Below are 24,957 nucleotides of genomic sequence, written 5' to 3' on the forward strand. Positions count from 1 at the left end.
AAATTCAATCTCAAAATGCTTTTCGTCTGAGTTGATGAGCTTTTCAAGAACTTTCTACCTCTGATGTTTAGAAAACTGCTAATGCCCCATCTAAGCACACTAACCATAGTATGCTCCATTATCACCCAAGAAGATTCTGAGTACAATTCATCAAATCATAATTTCAGTTATAGTGAGCAGTGGAAGCTGACTCTTACTGAATACAAAAAAGTTTAATATTCCTAAGTAACATAAATTGATCTCATATCCTGGTGAGTAACTATACATCATTTCAGCTTTTGTTTTACTAACATGAAAAAGCTGAAATGTTTTAATTTGATATTTTTCCTGTAATGATCCTAGAAGCTCTTCTCCATACCAACCAGGTTTAGATAAATCTTGTATTTTTAAATATGTATCAAACATCTATAAATAATTCTCCATGAGGCATTTTCAGTGCTTTGTAGATAAGCACACCTAGTTTCCCATCTCTGAAGACCTATCAGTTCTTGCATGTTAGAAACTCATTTGGGTTTTTTTCAGTCCAGTCATAATGATCAGCTGCAATAGTAGGATCAACCAATATAGCCTCTCTCACCTTAGGGCAAACATTCTTGTTATTCTCTAAGTTCATGCAATTACAGTTTACACATTTGTATTTCACTTATTTTCTGTTTGTTTTGGTTGGGTTTTTTTAATCTACAAAGTTATCTAATTACTCCTGAAGGACAATAATACACTCTTCACTAGTGATACTGCCGCTGAAATTTGTCATTGCCAAAATTCCTTGTACTAAAGTCACCAGTGAAAATAATAAATGGGGTCAGTCTCAAAATCAGTTATTAAAGATCATCGTTGGTATCTCTTTCCTGATAACCTACCCTTCAACATAATTCTTTTTCTGTTTGTTTTGGTGTTTATTGTTATTTTTTTCTTTGTGTGGGTTTTTTTGCTGTTAGTCAATTTTTTATTAATTTTACAGCCCATGTCTAAAACTGATCTTTTCCGCATTAAATAATAATTTCCCATGAGGCATTTATATCAGAGGTTCTGCTTAAATTTAGGTGAATTAACATGGATGCATTGCATTTGTCTGCGAATTGTGATAAGGCAACAAAGGCACATCCTCATGTTTGATAAAACCATGTTGATTTTAGTCCACTTCCCTCCGTGTACAATTTTCTTTTCTTTGTGATTTAATTTCTGAGTTATTTATTAATGCCAGTCAAACTAATGGGCTTGTAGTAGCTGAAGCATTTTGCTTTTCTTTTTTTCCTCTGTACAGATTTCTGACAGTAAGAATAGTAGTAGGCTTTCTATTCATTAGTCCCAGGTTACAACCTCTATAGTGAATGATTAATTGAAAATTTGCTCCCAGAATTCTATAAATATCCCAGTTTCTGGAATTTATTGCCCTTCAATTTTATCAGAGTAAACTTGCTTCTACATTTGATGCAGTCATTTCCATTACCCTATCTTTAGATAACTAATTTTCTGTTATTTTGAATTCCTCAGAAAAGTGTAACTCAAATATGCTTACAGATATTTGTGTTTCTGACTTTGATTTCTGTAACTCATTGATTCTTTATCCGTATCTTTACAGATATTTTCACTTTTAAAATTCTGTCTTTTCTGCTTACTCACCCAAGCAGACTGTCAGCCTTCTGATTTTCTCTTTTTTTTTGGTGATGACTCCAGATACTGTGCTTTCATTTAAATTCAGCGCCTCCACCTCCACATTCAGATGTTTGGATTCTTCTGTTAACTTTATTAACGATCTTCCTAATTTTTCTGTCTACCATACTAAAACACAGTTCCTTAGGTTTTGATCTGCTTCTATCTTGGGTGCTAATTTGAAATTAAATGAATCATCTCAGGATTTCTTGACCAAATATAGTACATTTTTCACAGCACCTTCGGTATTTACCAGAACTGTATGAATGACTAATTGATTTAGGAATTTACTTCATATTCATATCCAAACATGCCTGAGACTTACTATTGTGGATTTATACAGATCAGAGATATATGCTAAGAAGTAGGTAGGAATTATATAAGTAACACTACTTTATATACCTCACATAACCTCACAAAAATATTTAACCATCTCCAGCCCTGATGTAGAAGTATTAACATACCCTCATGAAATCTTCCCAGGAACTGTTTTTTTACATACGGGGAATGTTACCTTTATTTAATCAGTCTTTTTAATGAGTATGCAGTACTGTACCACCATCTTTAATCTTAATTCCATATTTCTAAACAGTAAATTCTTTCAGCCAGCTGTATCGCAGTTACAAATGGTCTTGTTTTGCATTTCCATTATTCCTACAATGAATGGTTTCATATCTTTCACAACAATTTCTGAAAGGAGTTGTTTACTAATGCCTAACTCATAGTATCAACAAACAGCCATTTAAGTTGTTTCACTTCAGCCTCATCTTTGTTTTCACTGGAGGTACAGTTAATTTATTGGCTGAAATTTCTTACATAAAACCAGGAGGGCTATCCTTTCTCCTAGTGTTTCTTTCTCCATTGTCACGTTCTTTTTCAAGGGATTTCTCTTCTGCTATGCAGCTTTGAAATTTTAGTAGTCTTTCAAAACCTTCCCTTGCTCCCAGCTGTGACCCCTCAAAGCTATGGTTACTTTTGAATTCATTTGGCAATTCAGACTACATTTGACATCTCTCTCCCAGTCCATTCCCAAAATTTCACCTGAGAAGCAGCATAGTCTTCAGATGGAACTTCAGTTCTTTAGTGGTATCTTTTAATGACGTATATCAAGTAGTAGTTCCTGCTGCTTACACAATCCACTTCAAATTAATGTATTTATAATTTTATGATCTCTGATGTACTTGTGATCTTTCTTATTACTATTGCCACAGTGTTTGTTACTCATATCAAGCTATGAGATTAAAAAGAAGAGGGGAAAAAAAGGAAAAAAAAAAAGACCCCACCCAACCACACATTTTCCTGTAAATACATCTTCCTTGGAAATACAAAAACAGTTGTGTAAGTGTGAAATATGAGAAAAGGTTCAGGAATTAAATCTTTATTTATAATTCTTATATTTTTGCTGAACATTGCCTTACCAGGTAAAAGTCTTTCTTATCAGGTTATCATCGCTGAAATTTTCTCTGAAGATATAAATGTATCAAGCTTAAGAGTTTCATAAAATAGTATACATATTTATAATAAGCATTTTTTAAAAAAGGTTGATTTTAATATGTAATGTCTGCTGTGGTGCTTTCTTGAATTTCTTACTTTGCCTTAATATAACAGAGATTTGTTTAAGATTTGAAAATCTGTTAAAATAAATACTAAAACCCATTTTCCAATAGTGAACATAGTTCTTCTACCTTATTAGGTAAGTACTACTCTCATGTTTCAGCACAGCAGAGAATATTATTGCTACTGCAATAAGTGATATATTAGTTATTTCTAAGGTACATGAATAGTTGCCAGTACTTTTTACACCTGCAGTGAGAATAGCAGATCTTTTCAAGACACTTCTAGCACAATTGTAAAAAGCCTGTAACAAGGAATTGATTTTTGAATAAGTTGCTATAGCTGCAGCTTTATCATTGTGTCAGTAGGTACAGTGTAAAATCTGTCCTTATAGTGTGCAGCTAATATACCCACTCTCTGCATTGTGTCTTTTCACAGGGGGCTATATAGAAAGGATTTTTCTACTAGGAAGCAAAAAACTGTAACCCTAAGTAAAGCAGACTTGTCCTCCTGATTGTTAATTTGAATCAATGCAGCTGGTATTAACTTCCTTGTAATAGAAGGACTTGACCTTCTTAGGTACTTGTGATGCAGAATCACATCAATAGTCTCTCTGGAAATCTCTGCATGTGCAAAAAAACCCAGTAGAATTTGGTTTGTGCAGTATGCTAATTATTTTGCACAACAACTGGCATTTCTGAAGACCAAAATGGTACCTGTCATTTAGCTAAACATTTTAACTGTGGTAGTTTTGCAGTTTCAAGTGAGTTTTCTGGTCGCGCTGTTTCACTTGGTCTTCTGTTATTAGTAGAATGTGACTTGGTGAGAAGCTTTCTATATTGGTCTTCAGTAACATAAATCAATATATTGATGCTAGAAAAGCTGATCTGGTCTTAATCATGTTATCTAAGGGACAGCAGTTAATTTGTCTGCCCTGTGATACTAACCCTTACTGTGAAGAATCAAGGGAAAATTTCCAAAGGATCTGTGTGATCTGATTTAGTGTTTTGGATCCATGAGCTTAAGCAGCACTTCTTTTACTTACTTTAAAGCAAATATAAAAGAAACAAGTGTCAACTTGGTATATTTGTTTATAACTCATGCAAGTATGAAGGTTTATATAGCTTGTATTGTTATCTTTTGTCTATAATATACTGAGTAATTACAAATGAACAGTTTTGTGTCTCAAATTAATGGTATCAAGAAACAAAAACTTTATAAAATATTGCACTATTAATGGTTTTGTGCATGCAGACCATATGTAATGTACTAATACAATTATATCCTCCTCTAGTCTCTGTCATCTAACCAGTAATTTTGCTATATAGCCTGAAGATTTCCTCATATCTTTATTTCATTTGACATGCTTCATTACACAAACATTATTGGAACTGCATTGAAAGTATCATTACACAAGTTTACAAAAAGAATTATTATCTTTGTAAGCAAGCTGTTCACTCAGTTCTTATTTCAAGATTTTTATTAGATAATAAACAATAAATATTTGTATAGTCTACTCTACAGCCTGTGCCAAAATCAATACTGCTGGCCTCTCTGGGAACTGACATTAAGCCATCTTGGCCTTCCTGCCTGCCACAGTTATCAAGTTTCAAAGAAAATTTAGGTCTCAAAATTTAAGTTAGTGATTAGGACCCTGCTCCTGCATGCACTAAGTATATCTGGTGGCTTCTGTGTGCATGAAGAGTCATGTGTACTCTGAAGTCAGACTATTTGAATACATGCATTTTAATACATCCTCAATCTTTTCTAATAGCTGAGTACAATGGACCACAAATTCTGATGTAAAAAAAATCTATATTGTACTTTAGTTCTCTTCAGTTGCTACTGTTTGCAATGAGACTTTACTTTTGTCCTGTATCTGTTAGTCCTTCTTAAACTATTGATTGGATAACCCCAGGATAGCATCCTAACTCTGAAGTGGATTCCCATGTTAATTTCCCTGAAAATAAAAGTTGTCTGAATGTAATATACCAATAACCAGTACTTTTAGATGCAGATGTTCTCTTCTGTGAGTTAAAAGTTTTACAGTGTGGTGTTTTGTTGTTTATTGCTGATATCTCTTTATTTTGGAAGGGAGTAGGATAGAGTTACAGGTTAAGATCAAACACAACTTTTCTGCTACTTGCTAAGACAGACAATCGTAGTTATTTCATACAATGGCCTCCTAGACGATGGCAAGGACTAAGTCTATGACCTCTGAATTTAAATTCTAGACAGATTCATCAGCTCAGTTGTCCTGTGAAATTGCTGCCGGTACTGTAGGACACTTAGTGGGGTCAAAGTACCAGGCTCTGCCACTGTGGTTCATGCATCCAATTGGGCTGGGACGCTTGATCCTGTATTTTGAGGTACTGTATAATTCAAATTGTTCTGGAAATATCCACTCGTGTGTAAGTGTGCAGTGAAGGACTGAAGACACTGTGCAGTTGTAGGCTACCGTGTCTTTGAGAAGACTATACAATAAACAAAAATGAATAATTGTACAGTGAAGAACATGTCATGTCCAAATAATCATTGAAATCAAGCATTGATGACAGTATATTAGCTAAGGAGAAAGTTTTAACACTGTTTTCTCTATTTTAAAAGATCTTTTTAATACACCCTGACACTTGACAGAATCTAATAAGTAATGTTATGTTTAATAATTCAAACTGTGATCTAATGTCATATTCTAATGAGAATTTAGAATCTGCCATTTTACTTACTGTTTAAGGAAATATTAACTTCTAGTTTTCCCTACTTTATTAAAAAAACATTAATTTGGAGATAATAATTTGCACTGAAAATTTACCAGACATTTCTTCATGTCATTGCAGGTCAAAACATCTGAAGTAGCAAAGGCATGTTAAGAAACAGACTGCTTACCAAATTTAACAAACTAAAGCTGTTCTTTCAAAAGTTCATGATAGTTCACTGCTTTTGATATAAAGACTCCTAAAATGAATAAAGGAAGTCCTACCTGAGATACTCAGTCACCTGCTGTGCTTTGGTTCTGTTGGCTCATTTATCACTACCAGCAGAAGCTTTCATTTTAATTAAAACATTTTTGTTCAGTCCTGTCTGTCTCAAGTTACTCTGTTGCATAACATTAAAGACCCAGATTCTGTCAGTGTTTGAAAAGCAAGTACATTTTTTCTTCTGTGCATCCTGGCTTTATAAAATCTATCTAGAATATAGCTCAAAGATAACAGAAGAGACAAAAGTCTGTGTTGAAGATGACTTTCCTGACCACTTACTTTTAGACATGTGAATGTGGGGAGATAGAGCAGTGAACATCAGCACTGTCTTTAGCGAAGATATTATTATTTATGCAGAAATGGGATGACACGGCGTGGATTATAAATTATGCTTTAGAGTAATAATGCCTCCAAGAAGTATCTGAGAAAAATCACCATCTTCAAACTCCTAATCAGCTTGTGTTCAGGCTATCCTGAACTTAGACCAGTGTGTAGAACAACATTATTTTAACCATGTTCTGCGGAGTGGATCATGCTCACTGCAAGCTGCATGTTGAGTGAAGAGAGACAGGTTTCTTTAAATGTGTCTAAAGATCTGGGTAAGTGACATAATTCATACATAAAAATAATTATTCCAAATGGAAATTTTATTTTGAAATGGTATTTACACGTTTCTTTTTCTAAAATGAATCTGGGATATAGATTACTGGTGGTCTTGTCTGAAATTCAGTAAAATAAAATAATCTGTAATTCAGAGCAAGTATTTAGAATAAGTAATTTTAGAACAGCTCCATTCTTTTCTGGTGGTGGTAGCCTGTCTGGCTAAAATCAGGGCTGACAAAGGATTATGCCACTAAACAATGATGAAAACTACATGTGGGTCTGATATGATGAACCATGCCTTTTACCCAGAAAAGACTGAGTTCACACTGCACTTCTCTGTTACTCTCTTGATTCAATATCATAGCTTTCATAGTATTTTCTCACAGTATTTTGTCACCTGCTTGAAAGTCAGGTATGTTCATACCGCTTTATAATATTTGCTCTTCATGAAGAAAAATTCAGACTCGGGAAAATGCTTTGAAACGTAGCTATGCTGTCTTACAGAAGACTTGCACGAGTCCAGAAAGTCTAGTTTTGTTTTATTTTGTTTCATATTTAGTGTGGTGTACCCTCACTAATCTATTAAATGTTGACTTTTATAAGCTTCAGAGAATGTGTTTTTGGATCACCTGTGTCCAAGGCTGTCTGGTTCTCAGAAGTTTTCTTTTGCTCTACCAGATTGAGATGCTCTAAAAATTCTGGTAATTTCACTGTTCAGTTATCTGATCATTTATGGCTATATGTGGTTTCATCTTGTCTATCCTTTCATTAAATTTCTGGTGTCACTATAGCCAGTACCATTACAAAAAGAACTGAGATTGGGAGTCAGAATTGCCACAAATAATATTTGGGTTCTGTCAGGAAGAATGTTTTAAAAAAAAAAAACCAAAACAAAACTACAGGAGTTTGAAAAAGAATGCTGTCTTTGGGATGCCAACAAGTGGATTTTAACTTCAATTCTCTTTGAGGTGAAGTATACCCATAACTAGCAATGAAAGAGGCAACAAAGGAGAAACCAGAGGGGGTAAACATGGCTTGACTTTCCTTCCTCCTTCACCCTGTCCCCATTGCATGGCAGGACAGTCATAATGCTTGTGCATGAGGAATCACTTACTGCTCCTTCACTTGTGGTGTCATGGGACATATTTCATAAAGTGGCAGGGAAGATACAAGAAGAAAATAGCTCTATCATTATTTTACACCAATACATGAAACAAACCAGAGGACTATGAAAGGAGTTGTCCCCATTCACAGTAAGTCATGATACACAGCTTGTGGTCCTGCTTAACTTGAATAAAAATGAAAATATGTTTCTAGTGAAACAAGGAACAGTTCTTTCTCAATATCCTATTGAGAGATTGGATATTTTCCACAGCACAAATCAAAACTACACAGCTGACAATCTGTCTTTGAAACAGTGCATATGTACTCAGACAGTCATGGGTTTGTGTTTTTTTTTCCTTCTACCGTAGTTTGGAATCAGACAACAAACTTTGCTAAATTCTTCTCTTTTTATTTCTGTTCACTCTAAGCAAGAGTTTGTGCTATGGACAATCATGCCTTATGGCATGTAATTTGTATGCAGTGCAGAGGTAACTTATCTTTCTGCTTTCCCAGCTTCCCTTTCCTTCCTATCAGCAACTACTAAAACACAGGTAAATTGTCAGTGGCAAATAAGGTGTCAAGATGGGGTCCTGAAATCACAGAGACTAAATGAGGAAAAATATTAAAATATGATTTTAAAATTATGAATGTGATTAATCTAATTGTTTGCAACAAGTAAATCTATCCCTGAAAGTTTGTTTTGTATTTTCTTAACCAATATATTACATTAACAAACCAGTACAGTGAATTTTCACAGGTCTTACTGCATCTCTATGGCAGTGAAAAGATGTTTCCAGAAAGTTCATTTTGTATAGTTCTTTCTTATAGGAACCTTAAAACAATTACCTTCAAAATCCACTATTTGAATTGGATAGAAAAAAAACCCAAACTTAAATTGTGGAAGAATATTTTTTTCAAACTATTTTTTCACCCAGAGTAGACCATATGAATATCTTGGAAAATAAGCATGAAATTTTTCATCCTGAAGATTTATATATCCATTCAATTTTTGATGTTAAGTCTAAATTCCAATAAATATAAAACTGCCTGGGTGAAGCAGCAATATCTAAAAACAGAGACTAAAAAATATGCCTGCTGCAAATGCACCCTTACCACTTTTCCCGTTATCTGTATCACCGGAATGAGAGAAGAGAAACAGCAAGTCAGCTTTAGGATAATGATTAGCTTACTCTTCTGTTAAATAGGCCATACCATTTAAAAATCCAAACTCTTAGATTTTGACGAGGTACATTTTGAATGATATTTTTTATTGTTATTCACTTCTAAACTTGCTTTTTAACTGCTTCAGCAGCATAAAAGATCTCATAACTGCCATTGTGAACGAAAAATCGAGCTAATTATATTTTGAGTCCCACCCAGACAAATTAGAAATGAAGACAGGATAAAATCCTTCTTTTGGATTATGGGAATTTGTTTGAGTGAGGATGTGAGCTTTGAGCAGAATTGTTTGTACCTAACAGCAACCTGAAGCATGCAGGGATGTGCTAGAGTGAGCACTGGAGCTTTCAGTCACACCACAACCTCCTAACCAGCATGTGGACCTGGGCAGCTCCACTGCCATGGAGTATCTAAACATATTGCTAAATTAGAAACATCTCTTAATTTCTTTTGCACAGCTATGCTGAGAATCTGTGCCTAAATAAGGGCTTCGGTATTTAAGTAGTGATAGTGGAGAGAGTAGGTCTATAATTACATACATAAGACATTCTGTGCTTCCAACACCTGCTGTACAGCATAGGCAAATAGTGTTGCAATGGTCAACTAGGACCTCTTCCTCAAGCAAGGAGCATAGTACAAGTCTTTCGTGATCTGTTAGTGAAGCTTAGAATGATTTCTAACTTTTGTTTGCTTGTCTACCTTTATGAAGTCAACAGCTTTCCTGGAAGGATTCAGCTCCTAGAGTAAAGACATGGAAATAATTCATCATGTATTCTTACAAATTTCTCAGTACTGCTTAGAGCCTGTCTCTACTCTTCTGTGCATAACCATAAACATGAAAGTGCTTCTTATATTTACCGTTAAATAGTTCAAACATATAGAGGCAAACTGTAGAGCAGTGGGAAGTTTTAGGAAGAAGAGGTAATTCTGTGACAAATTGTCTACCTCCCCAAATCACTGAACAAAACCACTGATCTAGCCCAGATTGGATTATATATGGGAATAAGGATGCATCGCAGTCATGGCTGCATGATCAGATTAGGCAGCTGGTTCCCACAGACATGTGAGACCAGCTGATCCCCGAGATTAAGTCTTCTGTTTGAAAATACTCTCATGGCTGTAGACAGATTACCTGAAGAGATTTCTGTAAAATGGGCAATTAGCCAAACTACAAGTAATTATCTTGCTCTAAAATGGTTAGATTTACCATACATAACTAGTCTTTCCTTTTTCCACATGCACTTACTGATTCTGTTTTCAAACCTGCAGGTACAGGACACAAACATTGTTCCCTTTATTTCAGAGCAGTTGTGGTAAATCTGTATTCTTATCATCACTGGTGATATACTCAATTTGATCTGTTGGGATTGGTAAATTCCTCTGGGAATGGTCATTATTTGGCAAAGAATCTGTGCACAGCAATTGTGGTGGCACTATGCTGTGTAGCACTGGAAAAGGGAAGGTCTGAATAATTTGAGGATCTATTGTGAGGCAAAAAAAAAAACCAGAGAAAAGTTATTACCATAAGAGAAAAAAACTGCAAGTAAGAGATAAAGAACAGGAAACAAGGAGTTCCTGGGAGAGATGGAAGGAGAAATTAGCCTTATGGAAGAGAAAAAAAAAAAAAAAAAGGATAACATGACATATTAAGGACAGTTAGGGTTTTTAAAATATTGTTTTAAGTACACTGTTGTCTTTAAAACACACATGAACAGAAGAATGGAATGAAAATGGGGTGAGAAGATGTTGAAAAAGGAAAGAAAACAGATATAGGCTGGAAGAATCCAGACAGATTCACTAAGCTGTAAGGCTGATCAAACTGAAGGTAGAGGCTGTTGTCTTGCTGATTTCAGTAAAACCAATATTTCAACAGTGTATATGGGTCATCTGAGGACCAAATTCTGCCAGCCCTGCTCATTTTCTTGCTTAGGAGTGGTCCCACTGGTTTCAGTACAAGTACATATGGCATAAGATATTGTGCATGTATGACAGAATGAGCCTAAGAAATTAAAAACTGCATTTTCAAAGTAAAAATGCCTGCAATGAGTGTTCATGCAAAATACTGTATCTGGAGTATACTAGATGAGCTTGAATTTTGTTCTTCCACAAGTGCATATACTTCAAATGCTATACAATAATAAGGAGAGGACAAAAGATGGTTATTGAAGGAACTGATCATTACCCTGAAAATAAATACATTAAGCTATATACTCAGTTTATTGAGTTCGCTGCTCCCTGAAGCAGAGCTTTGTTGATGCAGTAAAATCTTTCAACTCTCTGGAGTCAGATAGATTTTTTTTTTTTTTTTTTTTTAAAGCCTGAAACACCTGGCTAGATGACTTTGGTCAGGAGTTTAGTTAATGGAGATAAACATTTTCATTTCCCTGATTTAAATATCCAGGCATGGATCATGAATAGGCTCAGGTGTAGGCTTCTTCCTACTGCCAGCCTGTATTGAGTATGATTCACATAAAACTCTTTCTGGTGTAATCATTAATACAATGTGTATTGTCACTAATTTGGTTTTATTTTATTTTTCTGTTCTTTTGGAGCGTAATGTAAGAGATACAATTTAGAGTGCAAGTGTTAAGTTTCTCTATGCAGTGTCTTTGAAATTAGTTGTTGCTCTTAGTTCAGCTCCTAGCAGACTCAGCTGTCCATCATTATAATGATCAGTCACTGTTATCCATTATTAAATCTCTGTATGGACAGCATGGATTGAAAGGTAAAAGGTAGGATTATTCTTATTCCGAGAAGAATCTCCCTTGCCTCAGAACTGAGGAACAGTGGTGCAACAGAACAAAATAAAATGGTTTGACCTATTTCCAAGCCTGATGTTTGCAGGATAAATAAAACCACTACAGCTAGAATCCGAACTTTTATGTTACTCATGTCTTTGAGCTACAGGTCAGATTCATAGTCTCGATGAAAAACCTGGAAATTTTAACTTTAAAACCCAACAATCTCTTTCGTCACATCTGTCACCCATGAGGCTTTTTCTGTCCATCCAGTAAAAATAATCACCACTGAAAAGAGCATTACACGAAAACTTCATTGTATATAGGTATTCTTCATTTTACATACTGTCCCTTATTAACTGCAAAAACTTTTTGAGGGACAGAATTATCCCAAGTTGCTAGAGTGGACTCTGTCCCAGGGGAATGTTTTGTGAGGAGAAAATTGGGACTCAAGATTAAGTAGGTGAAGTGAAGCATCTGCTTCTGCTTGAATTTGCAGAGCCTGAAATAAAACAAGCCCAGGTCTAATCTCTAAACAAACACAGGTGACAGGAAGGTCAGTAAATGCCTACAAACATGCAGATTATAAAAGATGGGTTCTACCTGTTTAGGAACCTCAAAGAATAAAAGCCTGCTGGTGGAAAGAGTTAACTCAGTGGAAGACATATTTTACAACTCTTTCAGCCAACTGCCTAGATTTAAGATCCCAGAGAAGGCAGATACCCACATTTATTGAAAGAATCATTTAGGTCAGTGACTACAAATAAAAACCTGATCATTTAACCACCTGAGGACACAGAGCAAGCAACTTTTTCACTTCTAGGGAAAGAGGAGGAATCTGACAATGAATTGAGATGCTTGCATGCGGTGGGGCTGCCATCTTACATTTTGAATCACACATGTGGCTCTTGTGTATGATGTTATTTATGCTTAAAGCATTACAGAGTGCAAGGTGCTTATGTGAAATATAACAGCTAGGATTCAAATCTTTCTAAAGGTAGGTGACTCATATCACTCTGCTGTTGACCTTGCACAATTCAGTATCTGCGTAAATCATCGGTATCTTTGACTATTCATAGTAGCTGATCAATTGAATTATTGACATGTTAATGCTGCTTACTTGTTAAGATACTGTTTGCCTATTATTTCTTCTAAGAGGCTTTTAAAATACATTTTATTTCAGAAAAATGGCGTGTAGCCTAGATGGGTTTGCTTATTCCTGCTAACTTTATTTTTGCTCTCTGAAAAGGTGAGTTAGATGGGTCATAGTTCCTCCTATCCTGCTCTGCAATAGTGCAACAAACTGGAGTTAGAGGAACACATCAGGTACAACTTGAAAGGGGTTTTTGTAATCCCTAATATTCCTCCTTAATGTTGGGACGTCTTCAAAAAACTTTTTTTCTCTATTTTTGTACATGAAGGAGTTTGTTGACTTTCAGTTTTGCACACCTATTACATGGTATGGATTGACAAAACTAACAACAGGGACTTTCCATAAAACCTTTATTTCTGTGACTGATTATTCATTCTTCCCTTTATAAATGACTGATCCTATTCCCACAGAACATACCTACATTAATAACTCTCGTGCCTAGAAACAAGAAAGAGAAATTAGGTCTAACCCATGCCAGGACATATCAAATTTTTGTTGTGTGTGTTTATAGAAGTAAAGATTATTTGATCCTATTAAATCTTCTGTTAGAATTTGATATTTGTTGATATTTGTGAGTTCTTAGATTTAAATGTTTCTGGAGGATTGTGGTGGTTTGACCTTGGCTAAATGCCAGGTACCCACCAAGTCGCTCTATCACTTCCCCCCCTTTCCCCCTTTTTTCTCAATAGGGCAAAGAGGGGAAAGAAAATAAGATAGGAAAACAAAACAACCCTTGTGGGTAAAACAACAGCAGTTTTAATATAAGCACAGCAAAGCAAAGGTCCACGTGCGGAAGCAAAAAAAAGAAAACAGATTTATTCTCTACTTCCCATGAACAGGCGATGTCGGGCCTTCTCAGGAAGCAGGGCTCCAATACGCGTAGTGGTTGCCTCGGAGGACCAAGGGTGACCCCACCCCCTTCCTCCTTTCTCCCAGCTTTATACTGAGCAGACGTCATATGGTATGGAATATCCCTTTGGTCAGTTCGGGTCAGCTGTCCTGGTTGTGTCCCCTCCCAAGATCTTGCCCACCCCGTCCCACTGTGGGGGGGAAATGTCAGAAAGAGCCTTGGTGCTGTGTAAGCACTACTCAGCAGTAGCCACACCACCAGTGTGCTATCAACACCCTGCCAGCTCCCAACATAAAACACAGCACCATGAGGGCTGCTACAGGGGAAAACCAATTCTGGCTCAGCCAGACCCAATACAAGGATCAAATGAGAAACAGTATGTTTGATTTTTAAATTTAGTAATGCATCAGGCAAGATAAGGAGTTGCCCATTGCAATGTAATATTTCAAGGCAGTAGCCTTTCACTTTTGGATACCAGTGTTTGGACTCACAGTACAGCACAAGGAAGTACAGGCAGGGGCCTCAGCCCAGTTCTGTGTAGACAGAAACTGATATAACCAAACTGCAACACTAGCCATTACTTCTGTGTAGCTTAGTGTATGTCTCAGGTGAGAACCAGAATTCAAAGTTTGTTATGTTCAGATGAGTTAAAACATACAGAAATATTGGAATTATTTCACATTTTATAATGTTTTCTGGGAGTCTTAACTCTAAGGAAGTTACTATTACTTTACTTTTTTAAAAGCACTGGATTTTTTCCTTTTTAAAATATTCTGGATTAAAAGGTGTATAGAGAGTTGTGGAGCCTGTCTGACTGTTATTTGAAGTTTTCCGACTGTCTTCAGTAGGAGCAGGATCAGACCTTTCAGATCACCAAATTCTGGTGACTGGAAAAGCTCCAAGAAATATTGTTCTTAGGATGAAAGGAGCAGGGAGAGACCGTGATATTTTGTGCTGGAATTTCTATTACACAAGAATGTCAGAGGGCATGAAGTATTTGAAGGAGGAAAGAGAAGAAATATAATGTCAGGTAATACTGGATCTAAAAGGCCAAATACAAAGCCAAATACAAAGTGTGCATGATATAAGGACCCATTTAAATCCTAAATTATTCTAGAGTTTTAATGAATAGTTCTGTTAACATTCTTTATAAGCTACGTAAATCTTCTTATAATTCTTCACAAACCTCAGCTACTTTAAAAAAATTACTTTCTTTTGACAGCTATATTAACATATGGCTCTGCATAAAGGAATCATGTTGAATACATGCAATGTAATATTGGGATATACATTTTTAAAAATGAGATGAGAGGATCCAGAAATATAATAATCTTCTTGTAATCCTCTATTAATCCATTCTGTACTGCTAAGGCTTTTATTTGAGTGTAGAGCTCACAAAGATTCTGGCAGAAGCAAAAAGAGAAAAAGAAAATGAAAAGTCTTCTGTATATAAATCCCCAGAGCTACACCTATAAAGAATTTTTGCAATCTGCAAAGAAAGGCACAGCCCTGGGAACTAATCTCTTACTGCATGGATTTCTCTCTCTTTGTCCTGACCTTGGCTCTTCCACAGGCCCAGTAAATGTGTCTCTGCCTCGTGATGAGCTCGCTGCTACCTCTGGCTCTCAGGGCATTCCTTTTCAGCATCAACTCACTGTTTTACTAATCCCATGCTGAGATCACTCAAACACTGAAAGGGGGCTTAGTTTCACTATCAGCTAGACCTGCAGAGATGACAAATCACTTGGTTTTGTGACATGTGATGAAAATGCTAATGTTTAATTATCAATGCAGTTAGTGAACTTCAGAGTAGGGTCTGATCTAAGTGGAGACCGGATCCCACAGCATTTGCTTGGAGCTGCAGCCCACCTTAAAAGCTAAGAATGCCAAGGATATGTTTGCCTCCAGGCATTTCAATAAAAACTGGCTTAAAGAAGATTAACAAGGGAGGAAAATCTGTTTTTTTTCTGTGAAGTTTGAATCAACAACGATTTCAATATTAGAAATGGACCAAGATTAAATCTCATAATGTGGAAAGTCTGAGAAGCTGTTCCTAAGGGTAGGTAATATTCTAATTTTCACAGTCTGTCTCTCTCACAGTTATAGACTATAATGCTAAATACTACTAGTGGTATTATTTTTACTAGTTTCATAACCAGTCCATCTATTTATGTGATCAGATAATGCAAAACACACCTAGAAACTGAAATGCATGAGCAGACAACTTTGTTAAAAGTTGGTATTACAACTGTCCTAAATTTGGAGTTCTGAGCATTTTCTTTACGTGTCTCACATTGCTAATTCACATTTCTGGTTCTCAGCAATTTTAGATTTCATTAAAGATATCTCTTGATATTTTTTTTTATTTTTTTTCTCTCAGACAACGAAATAGCTCTTTCATCTGTGGGAACACAGGCCTATTGCAGTTCCTGAAATGCTCCTCCATCTTGGTCAGGGCAGCCTGCTGTCTTGAATTTCACAAAGGAGCTGTGTTCACAAACCCCACATTTCTTCTGTGCCTCTGTTAACAGCTTCTCTCCATTACCTCTTCAATTACTATTCTATACTCCTTCAAGGGACAGAAGACTGCAGAGCGATTCTGCTTGTACCAGGCGGTACCTGTTGTATTTCTGTTTTCACAAATTACTTTTCTTCCAATCTACTAGGTAATTTTGATCAGCTCACAGACTGTCTTCATTTTGCTATACCATGAACCACTGGTGGTGTTTGCCACGGTACCACACTGTGCCATCACGTGCTGTCAAAAACATCAATTGAAAAGGAAATTTTACATCCAAAACACTTATTAAATGTGCAGATTTATGTATTATGCTTTTGTGCCTTTCTTTGCTGTTGCTGGCAAGATTTTATTCAAATGATCTCTATGTTTGTTGATAATATTCTCTTATTAACGCTCTGTGCTCCTCTTAATCTCTTGTAGCATCAGATTTTGATGTTGGCTCACGAGCACTGCTTTGCACTATTCTCCAGGCTTCACAGGTGAAGACTGTGGAAGGTTTCTCACCTAATACTTTTCTCCCACAGCCCTATTTTTCAATTTGCTGAGAATTATTACGCATTCAGGGTTTTGATATTTTTAGGGTAATTTTTCCAGCCATACATTTTTAGAGTTTGGTAAACAATGTTGCATTTCTAAAATTATCCTCATGCTGCTTGCTCTTCACTGACTGATCTTTTTGTTTTGAGTACCATTCTGTGTTTGATATTTGCACTTTATTCTCCTTCCTTCAGATGTTTTGTATTCTACAGTTTTCTTGGTTACTGGGATTTAGCTGACCCTATGAATTTAGAACTTTAATGAATAATTTAATCTCACTGTGAACTTTATATATATTAATAAGAGTAAGTATGCACATTATTTTCCAGAATGGAGTCACTACTGGTGCATAGATGTGGGGTGCATAGCTTGAATCACAAAACTCTTGATCCTTGCTGCACCTTATTCATGTAGGCCCCACTGTATTTTTCTTTGTGTGTAGACTTGAAAATCCTGAATAAGAACACAAAGTTTGGTCCTACAGTTGCAACACGTTTTACGATCATGAACAGTGGGAACATTTTCTCATTTAACTAATTTTAGGAGGTCAGAAATTTCCCTTTGTATTGATGGAGCATGCATGATCAGTAATACCACCTCATTTTTTGATGACAGTTTTTACAACTGTACTCTTTCCAAGACTACATGAAATATGTTAAATGGAGTAGAAGTTAAAAACACAAATAAAAGCTATATAAATCCTTTAATATATTTCCCTATCTCGCCTGTTGCTAAAGATTACTAGCTTACATATCTCATTTGTACACAGTTCATTTTGGTTTTAAAATAATTATTCTTTATAAATGAAAAAATGAAGTAAAAAGAAAAAAGTAGTATTTATTTATAAAGGCTTGCTTTCATTCAGTTTCTGTTCATCTTCATCCCAAAAATGACTTTATTAAAACAGTGACTTCTCATAAAGGAAGAGAGAAAACAGGCATTTGAACAGATGGGTTTAATAAGGATTCTACAGTATATCTGCCACAAATGGTTGAGCACCGCTACTAAAGCAGGACTAAGATATGACTGAGAATAAAGAACTTCCAAATGGTTTGTGCTCTCAGTGAAGAAGTTTTAGATTAAAAGACAAAGGTTGTGATGTAAATGTACATAGATCAAAGAGGACACGTAATGGAACCTTGTTATATAAAGGGAAAAATCCACTTTCTTTCCGAGTAATAAAATTGAACTATGCTGCAGTGGGAGTACAGCAAATCCTGTGGGTTTGTGGTTTGGTTTTTTTTTTTAACTTATTGCTACTCCTATTTGAGATATTGTTTCTGTCTTTTGTCTCAAAATAATTAAAAAACCCCCAAATGGTTTACAGTGTCACCAAAAATAATGTTATTAAAACTTCAAAATTTCATAGGTAATCCTCTTATGAATCTTTGTGCAAGGTGGGAAGAAGTTGTTCTTATCATTCATTCTCTGCTATAGTCTTTTTTCTTTCCAATTGTGCATGGAAAAATTGAAATAAATTTTTGCAGGTCCATGTTTGGAAGGACAAATCACTTCAAATATATAGTTACTGAATAAAAAAATGTCACAATAAATACAATATATATTTTTTAAATTATCACAACTTGCTGATAGAATTAAGTCTAAACTGTCCTGTTACCTAAAACCTAGTGATAGATGAAATTCAGCTCACCTACACATTTAAACATTGGGCATATTCCTGACGCTTCCTGCATTTCTATGACCATGGGAAATAGACTAGAAAAAATATGTATTTTTAGTTTCATATTTTGCTTAAGAGTTCTTCAGTGCCCAGGAGAATTGCAAAATAGTGCTTCAGTGCATCCCTGACTTGACTTTGGTTTCAGGTAGAATTGGGTAGATTTGTGGGTTTCTTTGTGTTTAATTTTGAGATGTAACTTGAAGTGTTGTCTCGTTCAACAAAAACACCAACTCCTTTTGTAAAATTTCCATAACAGTCATATCTCCTTGAAACCTTGTAACAAGACATTATATAAAGAAATATGTTGTTACTGAAATTCTAACTATTTTGGCCATGAATAATTTTGGGACATCTTGATTTTAGCTATTCCAGTGCTTTTGCTTAGAAGCCTCCTATTTATGTATCTGGTTTGAAAATTTTAACCATTTTTTTTAATAGATTCAGTATGACACCTGTTCACAGAATCACAGAATCATCTAGGCTGGAAAAGACCTTGAAGATCATCTAGTCCAACCGTTACCTAGCACTGACAGTTCCCAACTACACCATATCCCTAAGTTCTATGTTGACCCTACTCTTAAACACCTCCAGGGATGGGGACTCCACCACCGCCCTGGGCAGCCCATTCCAACACCTAACAACCCGTTCTGTAAAGAAATACTTCCTAATATCCAGTCTAAACCTTCCCTGGTGCAATTTGAGGCCATTACCTCTTGTCCTATCGCTTGTTACTTGGTTAAAGAGACTCATCCACAGCTCTCTGCAACCTCCTTTCAGGTAGTTGTAGAGGGCGATGAGGTCTCCCCTCAGCCTCCTCTTCTGCACACTAAACAACCCCAGTTCCGTCAGTTGCTCCTCATATGACATGTGCTCCAGACCCTTCACCAGCTTTGTTGCCCTTCTCTGGACACACTCGAGTAATTCCATGTCCTTTTTGCAGTGAGGGGCCCAAAACTGAACACAGTCTCATCGAGGTGCGGCCTCACCAGTGCCGAGTACAGGGGCAAGATCGCTTCCCTGTCCCTGCTGGCCACGCTATTTCTGATGCAAGCCAGGATGCCATTGGCCTTCTTGGCCACCTGGGCACACTGCTGGCTCATGCTGTCAATCAACACCCCCAGGTCCCTCTCTGACTGGCAGCTCTCCAGCCACTCCTCCTCAAGCCTGTAGCACTGCTGGGGGTTGTTGTGGCCCAAGTGAAGCACCCAGCATTTGGCCTTATTGAAACTCCTCCAGTTGGCCTTAGCCCATCGCTCCAGCCTGTCCAGGTCTCTCTGCAGAGCCTCCCTACCCTCGAGCAGATCAACACTCCCACCCAACTTGGTGTTGTCTGAAAACTTACTGAGGGTTCACTCGATCCCCTCGTCTAGATCATCAATAAAGTTATTAAAGAGAAGTAGCCCCAAAACCGAGCCCTGGGGGACACCACTGGAGACCGGTCACCAGCTGGATTTAACTCCATTCTTAGTTGGTGGAGCGATTTGTCTGCTTAATTCCAATAACGAACGAGACTCTGTTATTTCCTCAAGTACATATTTTTCTTTAGATATTAAGTTTAAATCTTCTGGTGATATGATAAGTAACTGCCTAGTCTTTGTTACCAAGATTAGTTTATTTTAAGAAGAATTTTTATTGATGTATTGTCACTGTTTATTTTGTGTATATATGAATTTAAATCTAACAGCTTTGTAGCAACAGATAAATGCTGCTGCCTTATTCAAAACAGATAAATATGGATACGCTGATGTAGTGCACCATGTTTTTAAGTGGAGTGCATTGCTCAAAAATTGTCAATTGCTACAGGAAGGCTCCATTTGTAGAAAAGTCTCTTTGGTCTTTATTTTTTAATTAAGATACCTGCTGCCTATGAAACCTGAAAACAGAACTGGATATGGGTGTTCTTGCTCTTTCTAAAAGAAGATCTCAACAGACAAAATCTCATGACCTTGTATTCCATGCAGTTCTGTGAATCCTAAAGTACATCTCAGGAATACATTCCCCTTTTCCCTTGTAGGAGTTTAGCAGGTTTTTGAAAGCCATTACACTGAAAAGGCTGTTGTGAAGGAGAAGCTAGAAGAAGACCCAGCAGCAGCTCCCTCTGAATAAGATCTGTGGTTCCTGTGCTTGGCCCCTCCCTGAGCTACGCTGTGGCCGTGATAATACTGCATCTGTACCTCATCTTGTACCTCCCTGATCCTGATCTGTATCCCAACCTGCTGACTTGGCTTTCTAGTTTGACCTTGGGGCTGCCTCATGACTATGGGCTTGCTCGGTGCTTGCTGGGCTCTTGGGTGATCCTGGTTAGCATTACCGGACCTGATCCTGACCCTGACCTACTGACTTAGTTTCCTGGCTTCTTGTCAGAGAGGCTGCTGTCCCTGTCTGCCTTGTGATGCTCAGCTCGCAGCTCACCTTCCTTTACAGGGCAACCTGCCCTTGCTGCTTCCTGACAGTGCTAAAGGAAAAGAATCATAGTAGTCTCTAAACTTGCTTATTTGAATTATTTTGTCTAAATTTCTAAATTTGTCTAAACTCTTTGTTACTGTTACCTAATTACTGAATCTGTCCACTTGTGGTGACCTTGAAGCTGTATAAGCAAATAGTTACGGGTACTTATGTTCTCACAATTCCCTGCTTCCCACGTTTAAATCACGGCATCCATCATGAAAGTGTGTGTCACTTCACACTAATGATTATTTGATTAGCAGCAAATTGAAATTATCTGGATGAATTGTCAGTGGCAATGATTTAGCTATAGCTCAGTGTTAACACCAGGGTGAAACAGAAGGGGGATGGAGCATAGGGGCTGCAGAGCTAGCTCTTGAAGAATGATCAGAACAAAGGGTATGATTGCTAATTTCAGCTTCCCAGTACCTTTATTGGAATGAGGCAAAGATATAGCTTAAGTGGTTCAAAGACTGCCACCATTTTGAGATGCTGCATGATTAATTTGACAATGGTCATTAAGAATTAAACATCTAGTCCAATTGCCATGATTATCCTTGGAGATTTTATTATCTGAACTATTGTGCAAGAAAATGTGCAATTAAAAATACAAATGTTCTCATGCTCTTGATTCATTTGAGAATTCCTGAGTGAAGACACAATGTTGCTTAAAAAAAGTCAACAAGAAAAAAGAAAAGACATTTATAAATAAAATGTAGACGAAGAAACAGCTTCATTTCTTTCAAGTTCAAATAGTCTATTTCATCAGACATTTAAAATAAGTATCTTTGAGACAGGAGACATTTTAAGAAAAGGATGCATGTCTCTATTCTCAATACATTAGATTTTCAATATTTTTTCTTTGTCACTTATATCTATGTGATATGTCTTCATAAAAGCTGTTTAAAACATTTAATGAATTCAAGGACAGGGAATTAATTTGTATTCAGTCTACAAGCTAGAGGGACTATATGTATTTATTTGCATAATACAGAAGCATAAAAAAACAAAGCCCATATTCTGTTATAAACAAAATAAGATTGTATAGCTATTAGTAATGGGTGAATACAGGACCAAAGTACGTATAGACACTTTATGGAGGAGAAATTATTATATACTTGAGTGTAGCTGAGTGGAATAATAAAAAGGAGTTCCCACTAGAATTATACCAACAAATGATTCTTTTTAGCTGTCGGCTTATAAAAAAAAAAAAAAAAAAAAAAAAAAAAAGAAAGAAAAAGAAATCCAAAGATGTTCATCCAGTGTGATATAAGACAAAGTCAGATAAGGGTCAGAATTGCTAGTTCTGAGTAGTAACAGAATGGGGCAAAAGCAGCATACTCTTGAAACCTTGTGTGATCGTTGTGAAGGCTGTACACAAGTATACCCAAGTCCTATCAGCTCTTGCTGCCAAAAGCAGGTGGGTGAGGAGGGCAACTGTGCTGGGTTTGTGTGTGTGGTGGCGTTTTTGGTAGCAGGGGAGGGGCTACAGTGATGGCCCCTGTGAGAAGCTTCTCGATTCTCCCCTGGCTCCAAGTCAGACCCGCCTCTAGCCAAGGCTGAGCCAATTAGCAATGGTGGCTGCACCTCTGTGATAACATATTTAAGAAGGGGAACCTAGGAGGAGTTGGAGTTGTGAGGATGAGTTGCGAGGAGGACACCTATGCAAACACCGAGGTCAGTGGAAGAAAGGAAGAAGAAGGTGGTGAGGTGCGCCAGAGCAGAGGCTCCCCTGCAGCCCGTGGTGAGAGGTCAGGCTGTGTCCCTGCAGCCCATGTAGGTCCATGGTTGAGCAGATGCCCACCTGCAGCTAGTGGAGGGCCCTACATTGGAGCAGGTGACTGTGCTCAAAGAAGGCCGGGACTCTGTGAGAAGAAGCCCCTGCTGTTGCAGTTCAGTGCTGGGATGATTGCAACATGTGTAAGAGATCCACACTGGAACATTGGTAAGCCCTGCGGCTGGTGAGAAGGACTCATGTAAGAGAAAGTTCGTGGAGAACTGTCTGCTGTGAGAGAAACTGAATGCTGGAGGAGGGGAATATTGTTCCTCTCCCTGAGGAGGAAGGAGCAGTAAGACTGACTGCACCCCCCATTCTCTGACCCCTGTGCCACTGGAGGGAAGGAGGTAGAGAAATTGTGAGCAAAGCTGAGCCTGGGAAGAAGGGAGGGGTGAAGAAACATGTTTGTAAGATATGGGAATACTTCTCACTGTCCTACTCCATTTGTTAAGTGTCATCTTTAGCGTTTGAATTAAATTGATGCTCTTTTTTTTTCCCCCATTGAGTCCGTCTTCTTCTCATGATGGTAATGGGTGAATCACACCTCCCTTTTTGCTTTATTTTCTCCTTCCCATCCCTGAGGGGGAAGGGGCAAGCAAGCAGATGCATGGTGCTCAGCTGCCCTCTGGGCTCAAACCACGACAGCAACAAAAGACCCCCAATAGCATTTTAGGACGAAAACAGAGACCTTATAACCTCTTGCTATGGCACTGATCAGCAGAGAGGAGATGCTTTGAATATCAGTTATATTGAACACAAGAAAGAATGGCTTATCATTGGCTTTTGCTTCTTACTGTTGAAGTTGTCTGATAATCCAGCATTTCAATTAATGCATTGCAGCTAAACTACAGAGAATCCCTGGCTTTTCTAGGAGTGCAAAGCACAGTTGTGACATAATGCATGCAGAAAGATAACAATACTGAAATCAATAGAGAAAGATTAATATGGTAACATTTCAGGTTACCACAGGATGAAGTGTAAATGTGACTAAAAGATAAATGAAATTTACTTAAATAAGAACGATGAGCAACAGACTGAAAGTGCCTATTTAAACCTAGGAGAAAGCAAGGAAGAAAGTGAATACAGCATCAAGACCTGTACTAACCCAGCTCTGAATTTGCCTGGGAACACGCAGAAATATGAAGGAAGCTCCATTTCACTATTTGTGGTAACAACACCCTGTCTGTTCAAATGCCAACTCTCTAACTGCTAGAAGATCTGTGTTCCATGGTAAATTCATGTGCCACAGTACATGTGATGTGAGTTAAGTCCTTCACAAAGCTTGCTTAACAAAATCTCCCATTCAAATGTTGAGGAACACATTTTCTGTGTTTTAAGGGTAACATAGAAAAAATCCAAGTGTATTTTCTTTTGAAACCTTAAGACTAGTTAATACAGCCTGAACACAGGTATTAACATATCAGTATGTCAACTTTGTGATGAGGATAAATAGAATCAAATATATCAAAAAAAAAAAAAAAGGTTCTGAAATTCAGACAAGTTGTTGATACTGAAAAAAATGTCAGAAGGAGCTTGCTGTTTTTTCCACTTTCTTCTTACATGTTTGAGTTTAGAAGACTAGGGACAAAGCATGAATTTCTGTTAATTCTCCAGTGTCTTGTATTTGCTGATTATCTTAAAGTGAACTAAGTAGCATTAAGCTAGTGAAGTATCTGCCAATCCCAAACTATTTAACTATACCCCATTGTGTAAAAGGACTAAACGTAATTAAGTGCAAAGCAATTAACTAGATGTTTATTACGTCCTGATTGCTTTAGTGTTTACTGACCACACCAGACTGTGAAGCTGTTCAGGTTCTGAGAAGATTGTGAAGACACAGGTTGGGGAAATGTTTGCGTAAATGAAAGTTATATTATGTAAGAAAAAAAAATTTCCTGCAAAAAATGCTTTGATTGTACATATGACCCTTCAAACAAAACCTATGTTGTCGAGGTAATGGGCAGGTGACCTCAAGCATTAAACACCGCTCTTCTTTCTTTAATTCCTCAGATCTGTGCTCAGGTGTTATTTGTATGTGACTGTTGATGGAAAGAAAAGAGCTACATACAAATGAGAATACATATGCAGGGGTTATTTTTTGGTGAAAAGATATTGGTAATTGCTTTTTGCTAACCCTGGTTTTACACTGAGATATGTATAAAGTACCATCTCATCAAAGGAAAG

The sequence above is a fragment of the Strix aluco genome, chromosome 1 (genome assembly GCF_031877795.1).
Source record: "Strix aluco isolate bStrAlu1 chromosome 1, bStrAlu1.hap1, whole genome shotgun sequence".
NCBI lineage: Eukaryota > Metazoa > Chordata > Aves > Strigiformes > Strigidae > Strix > Strix aluco.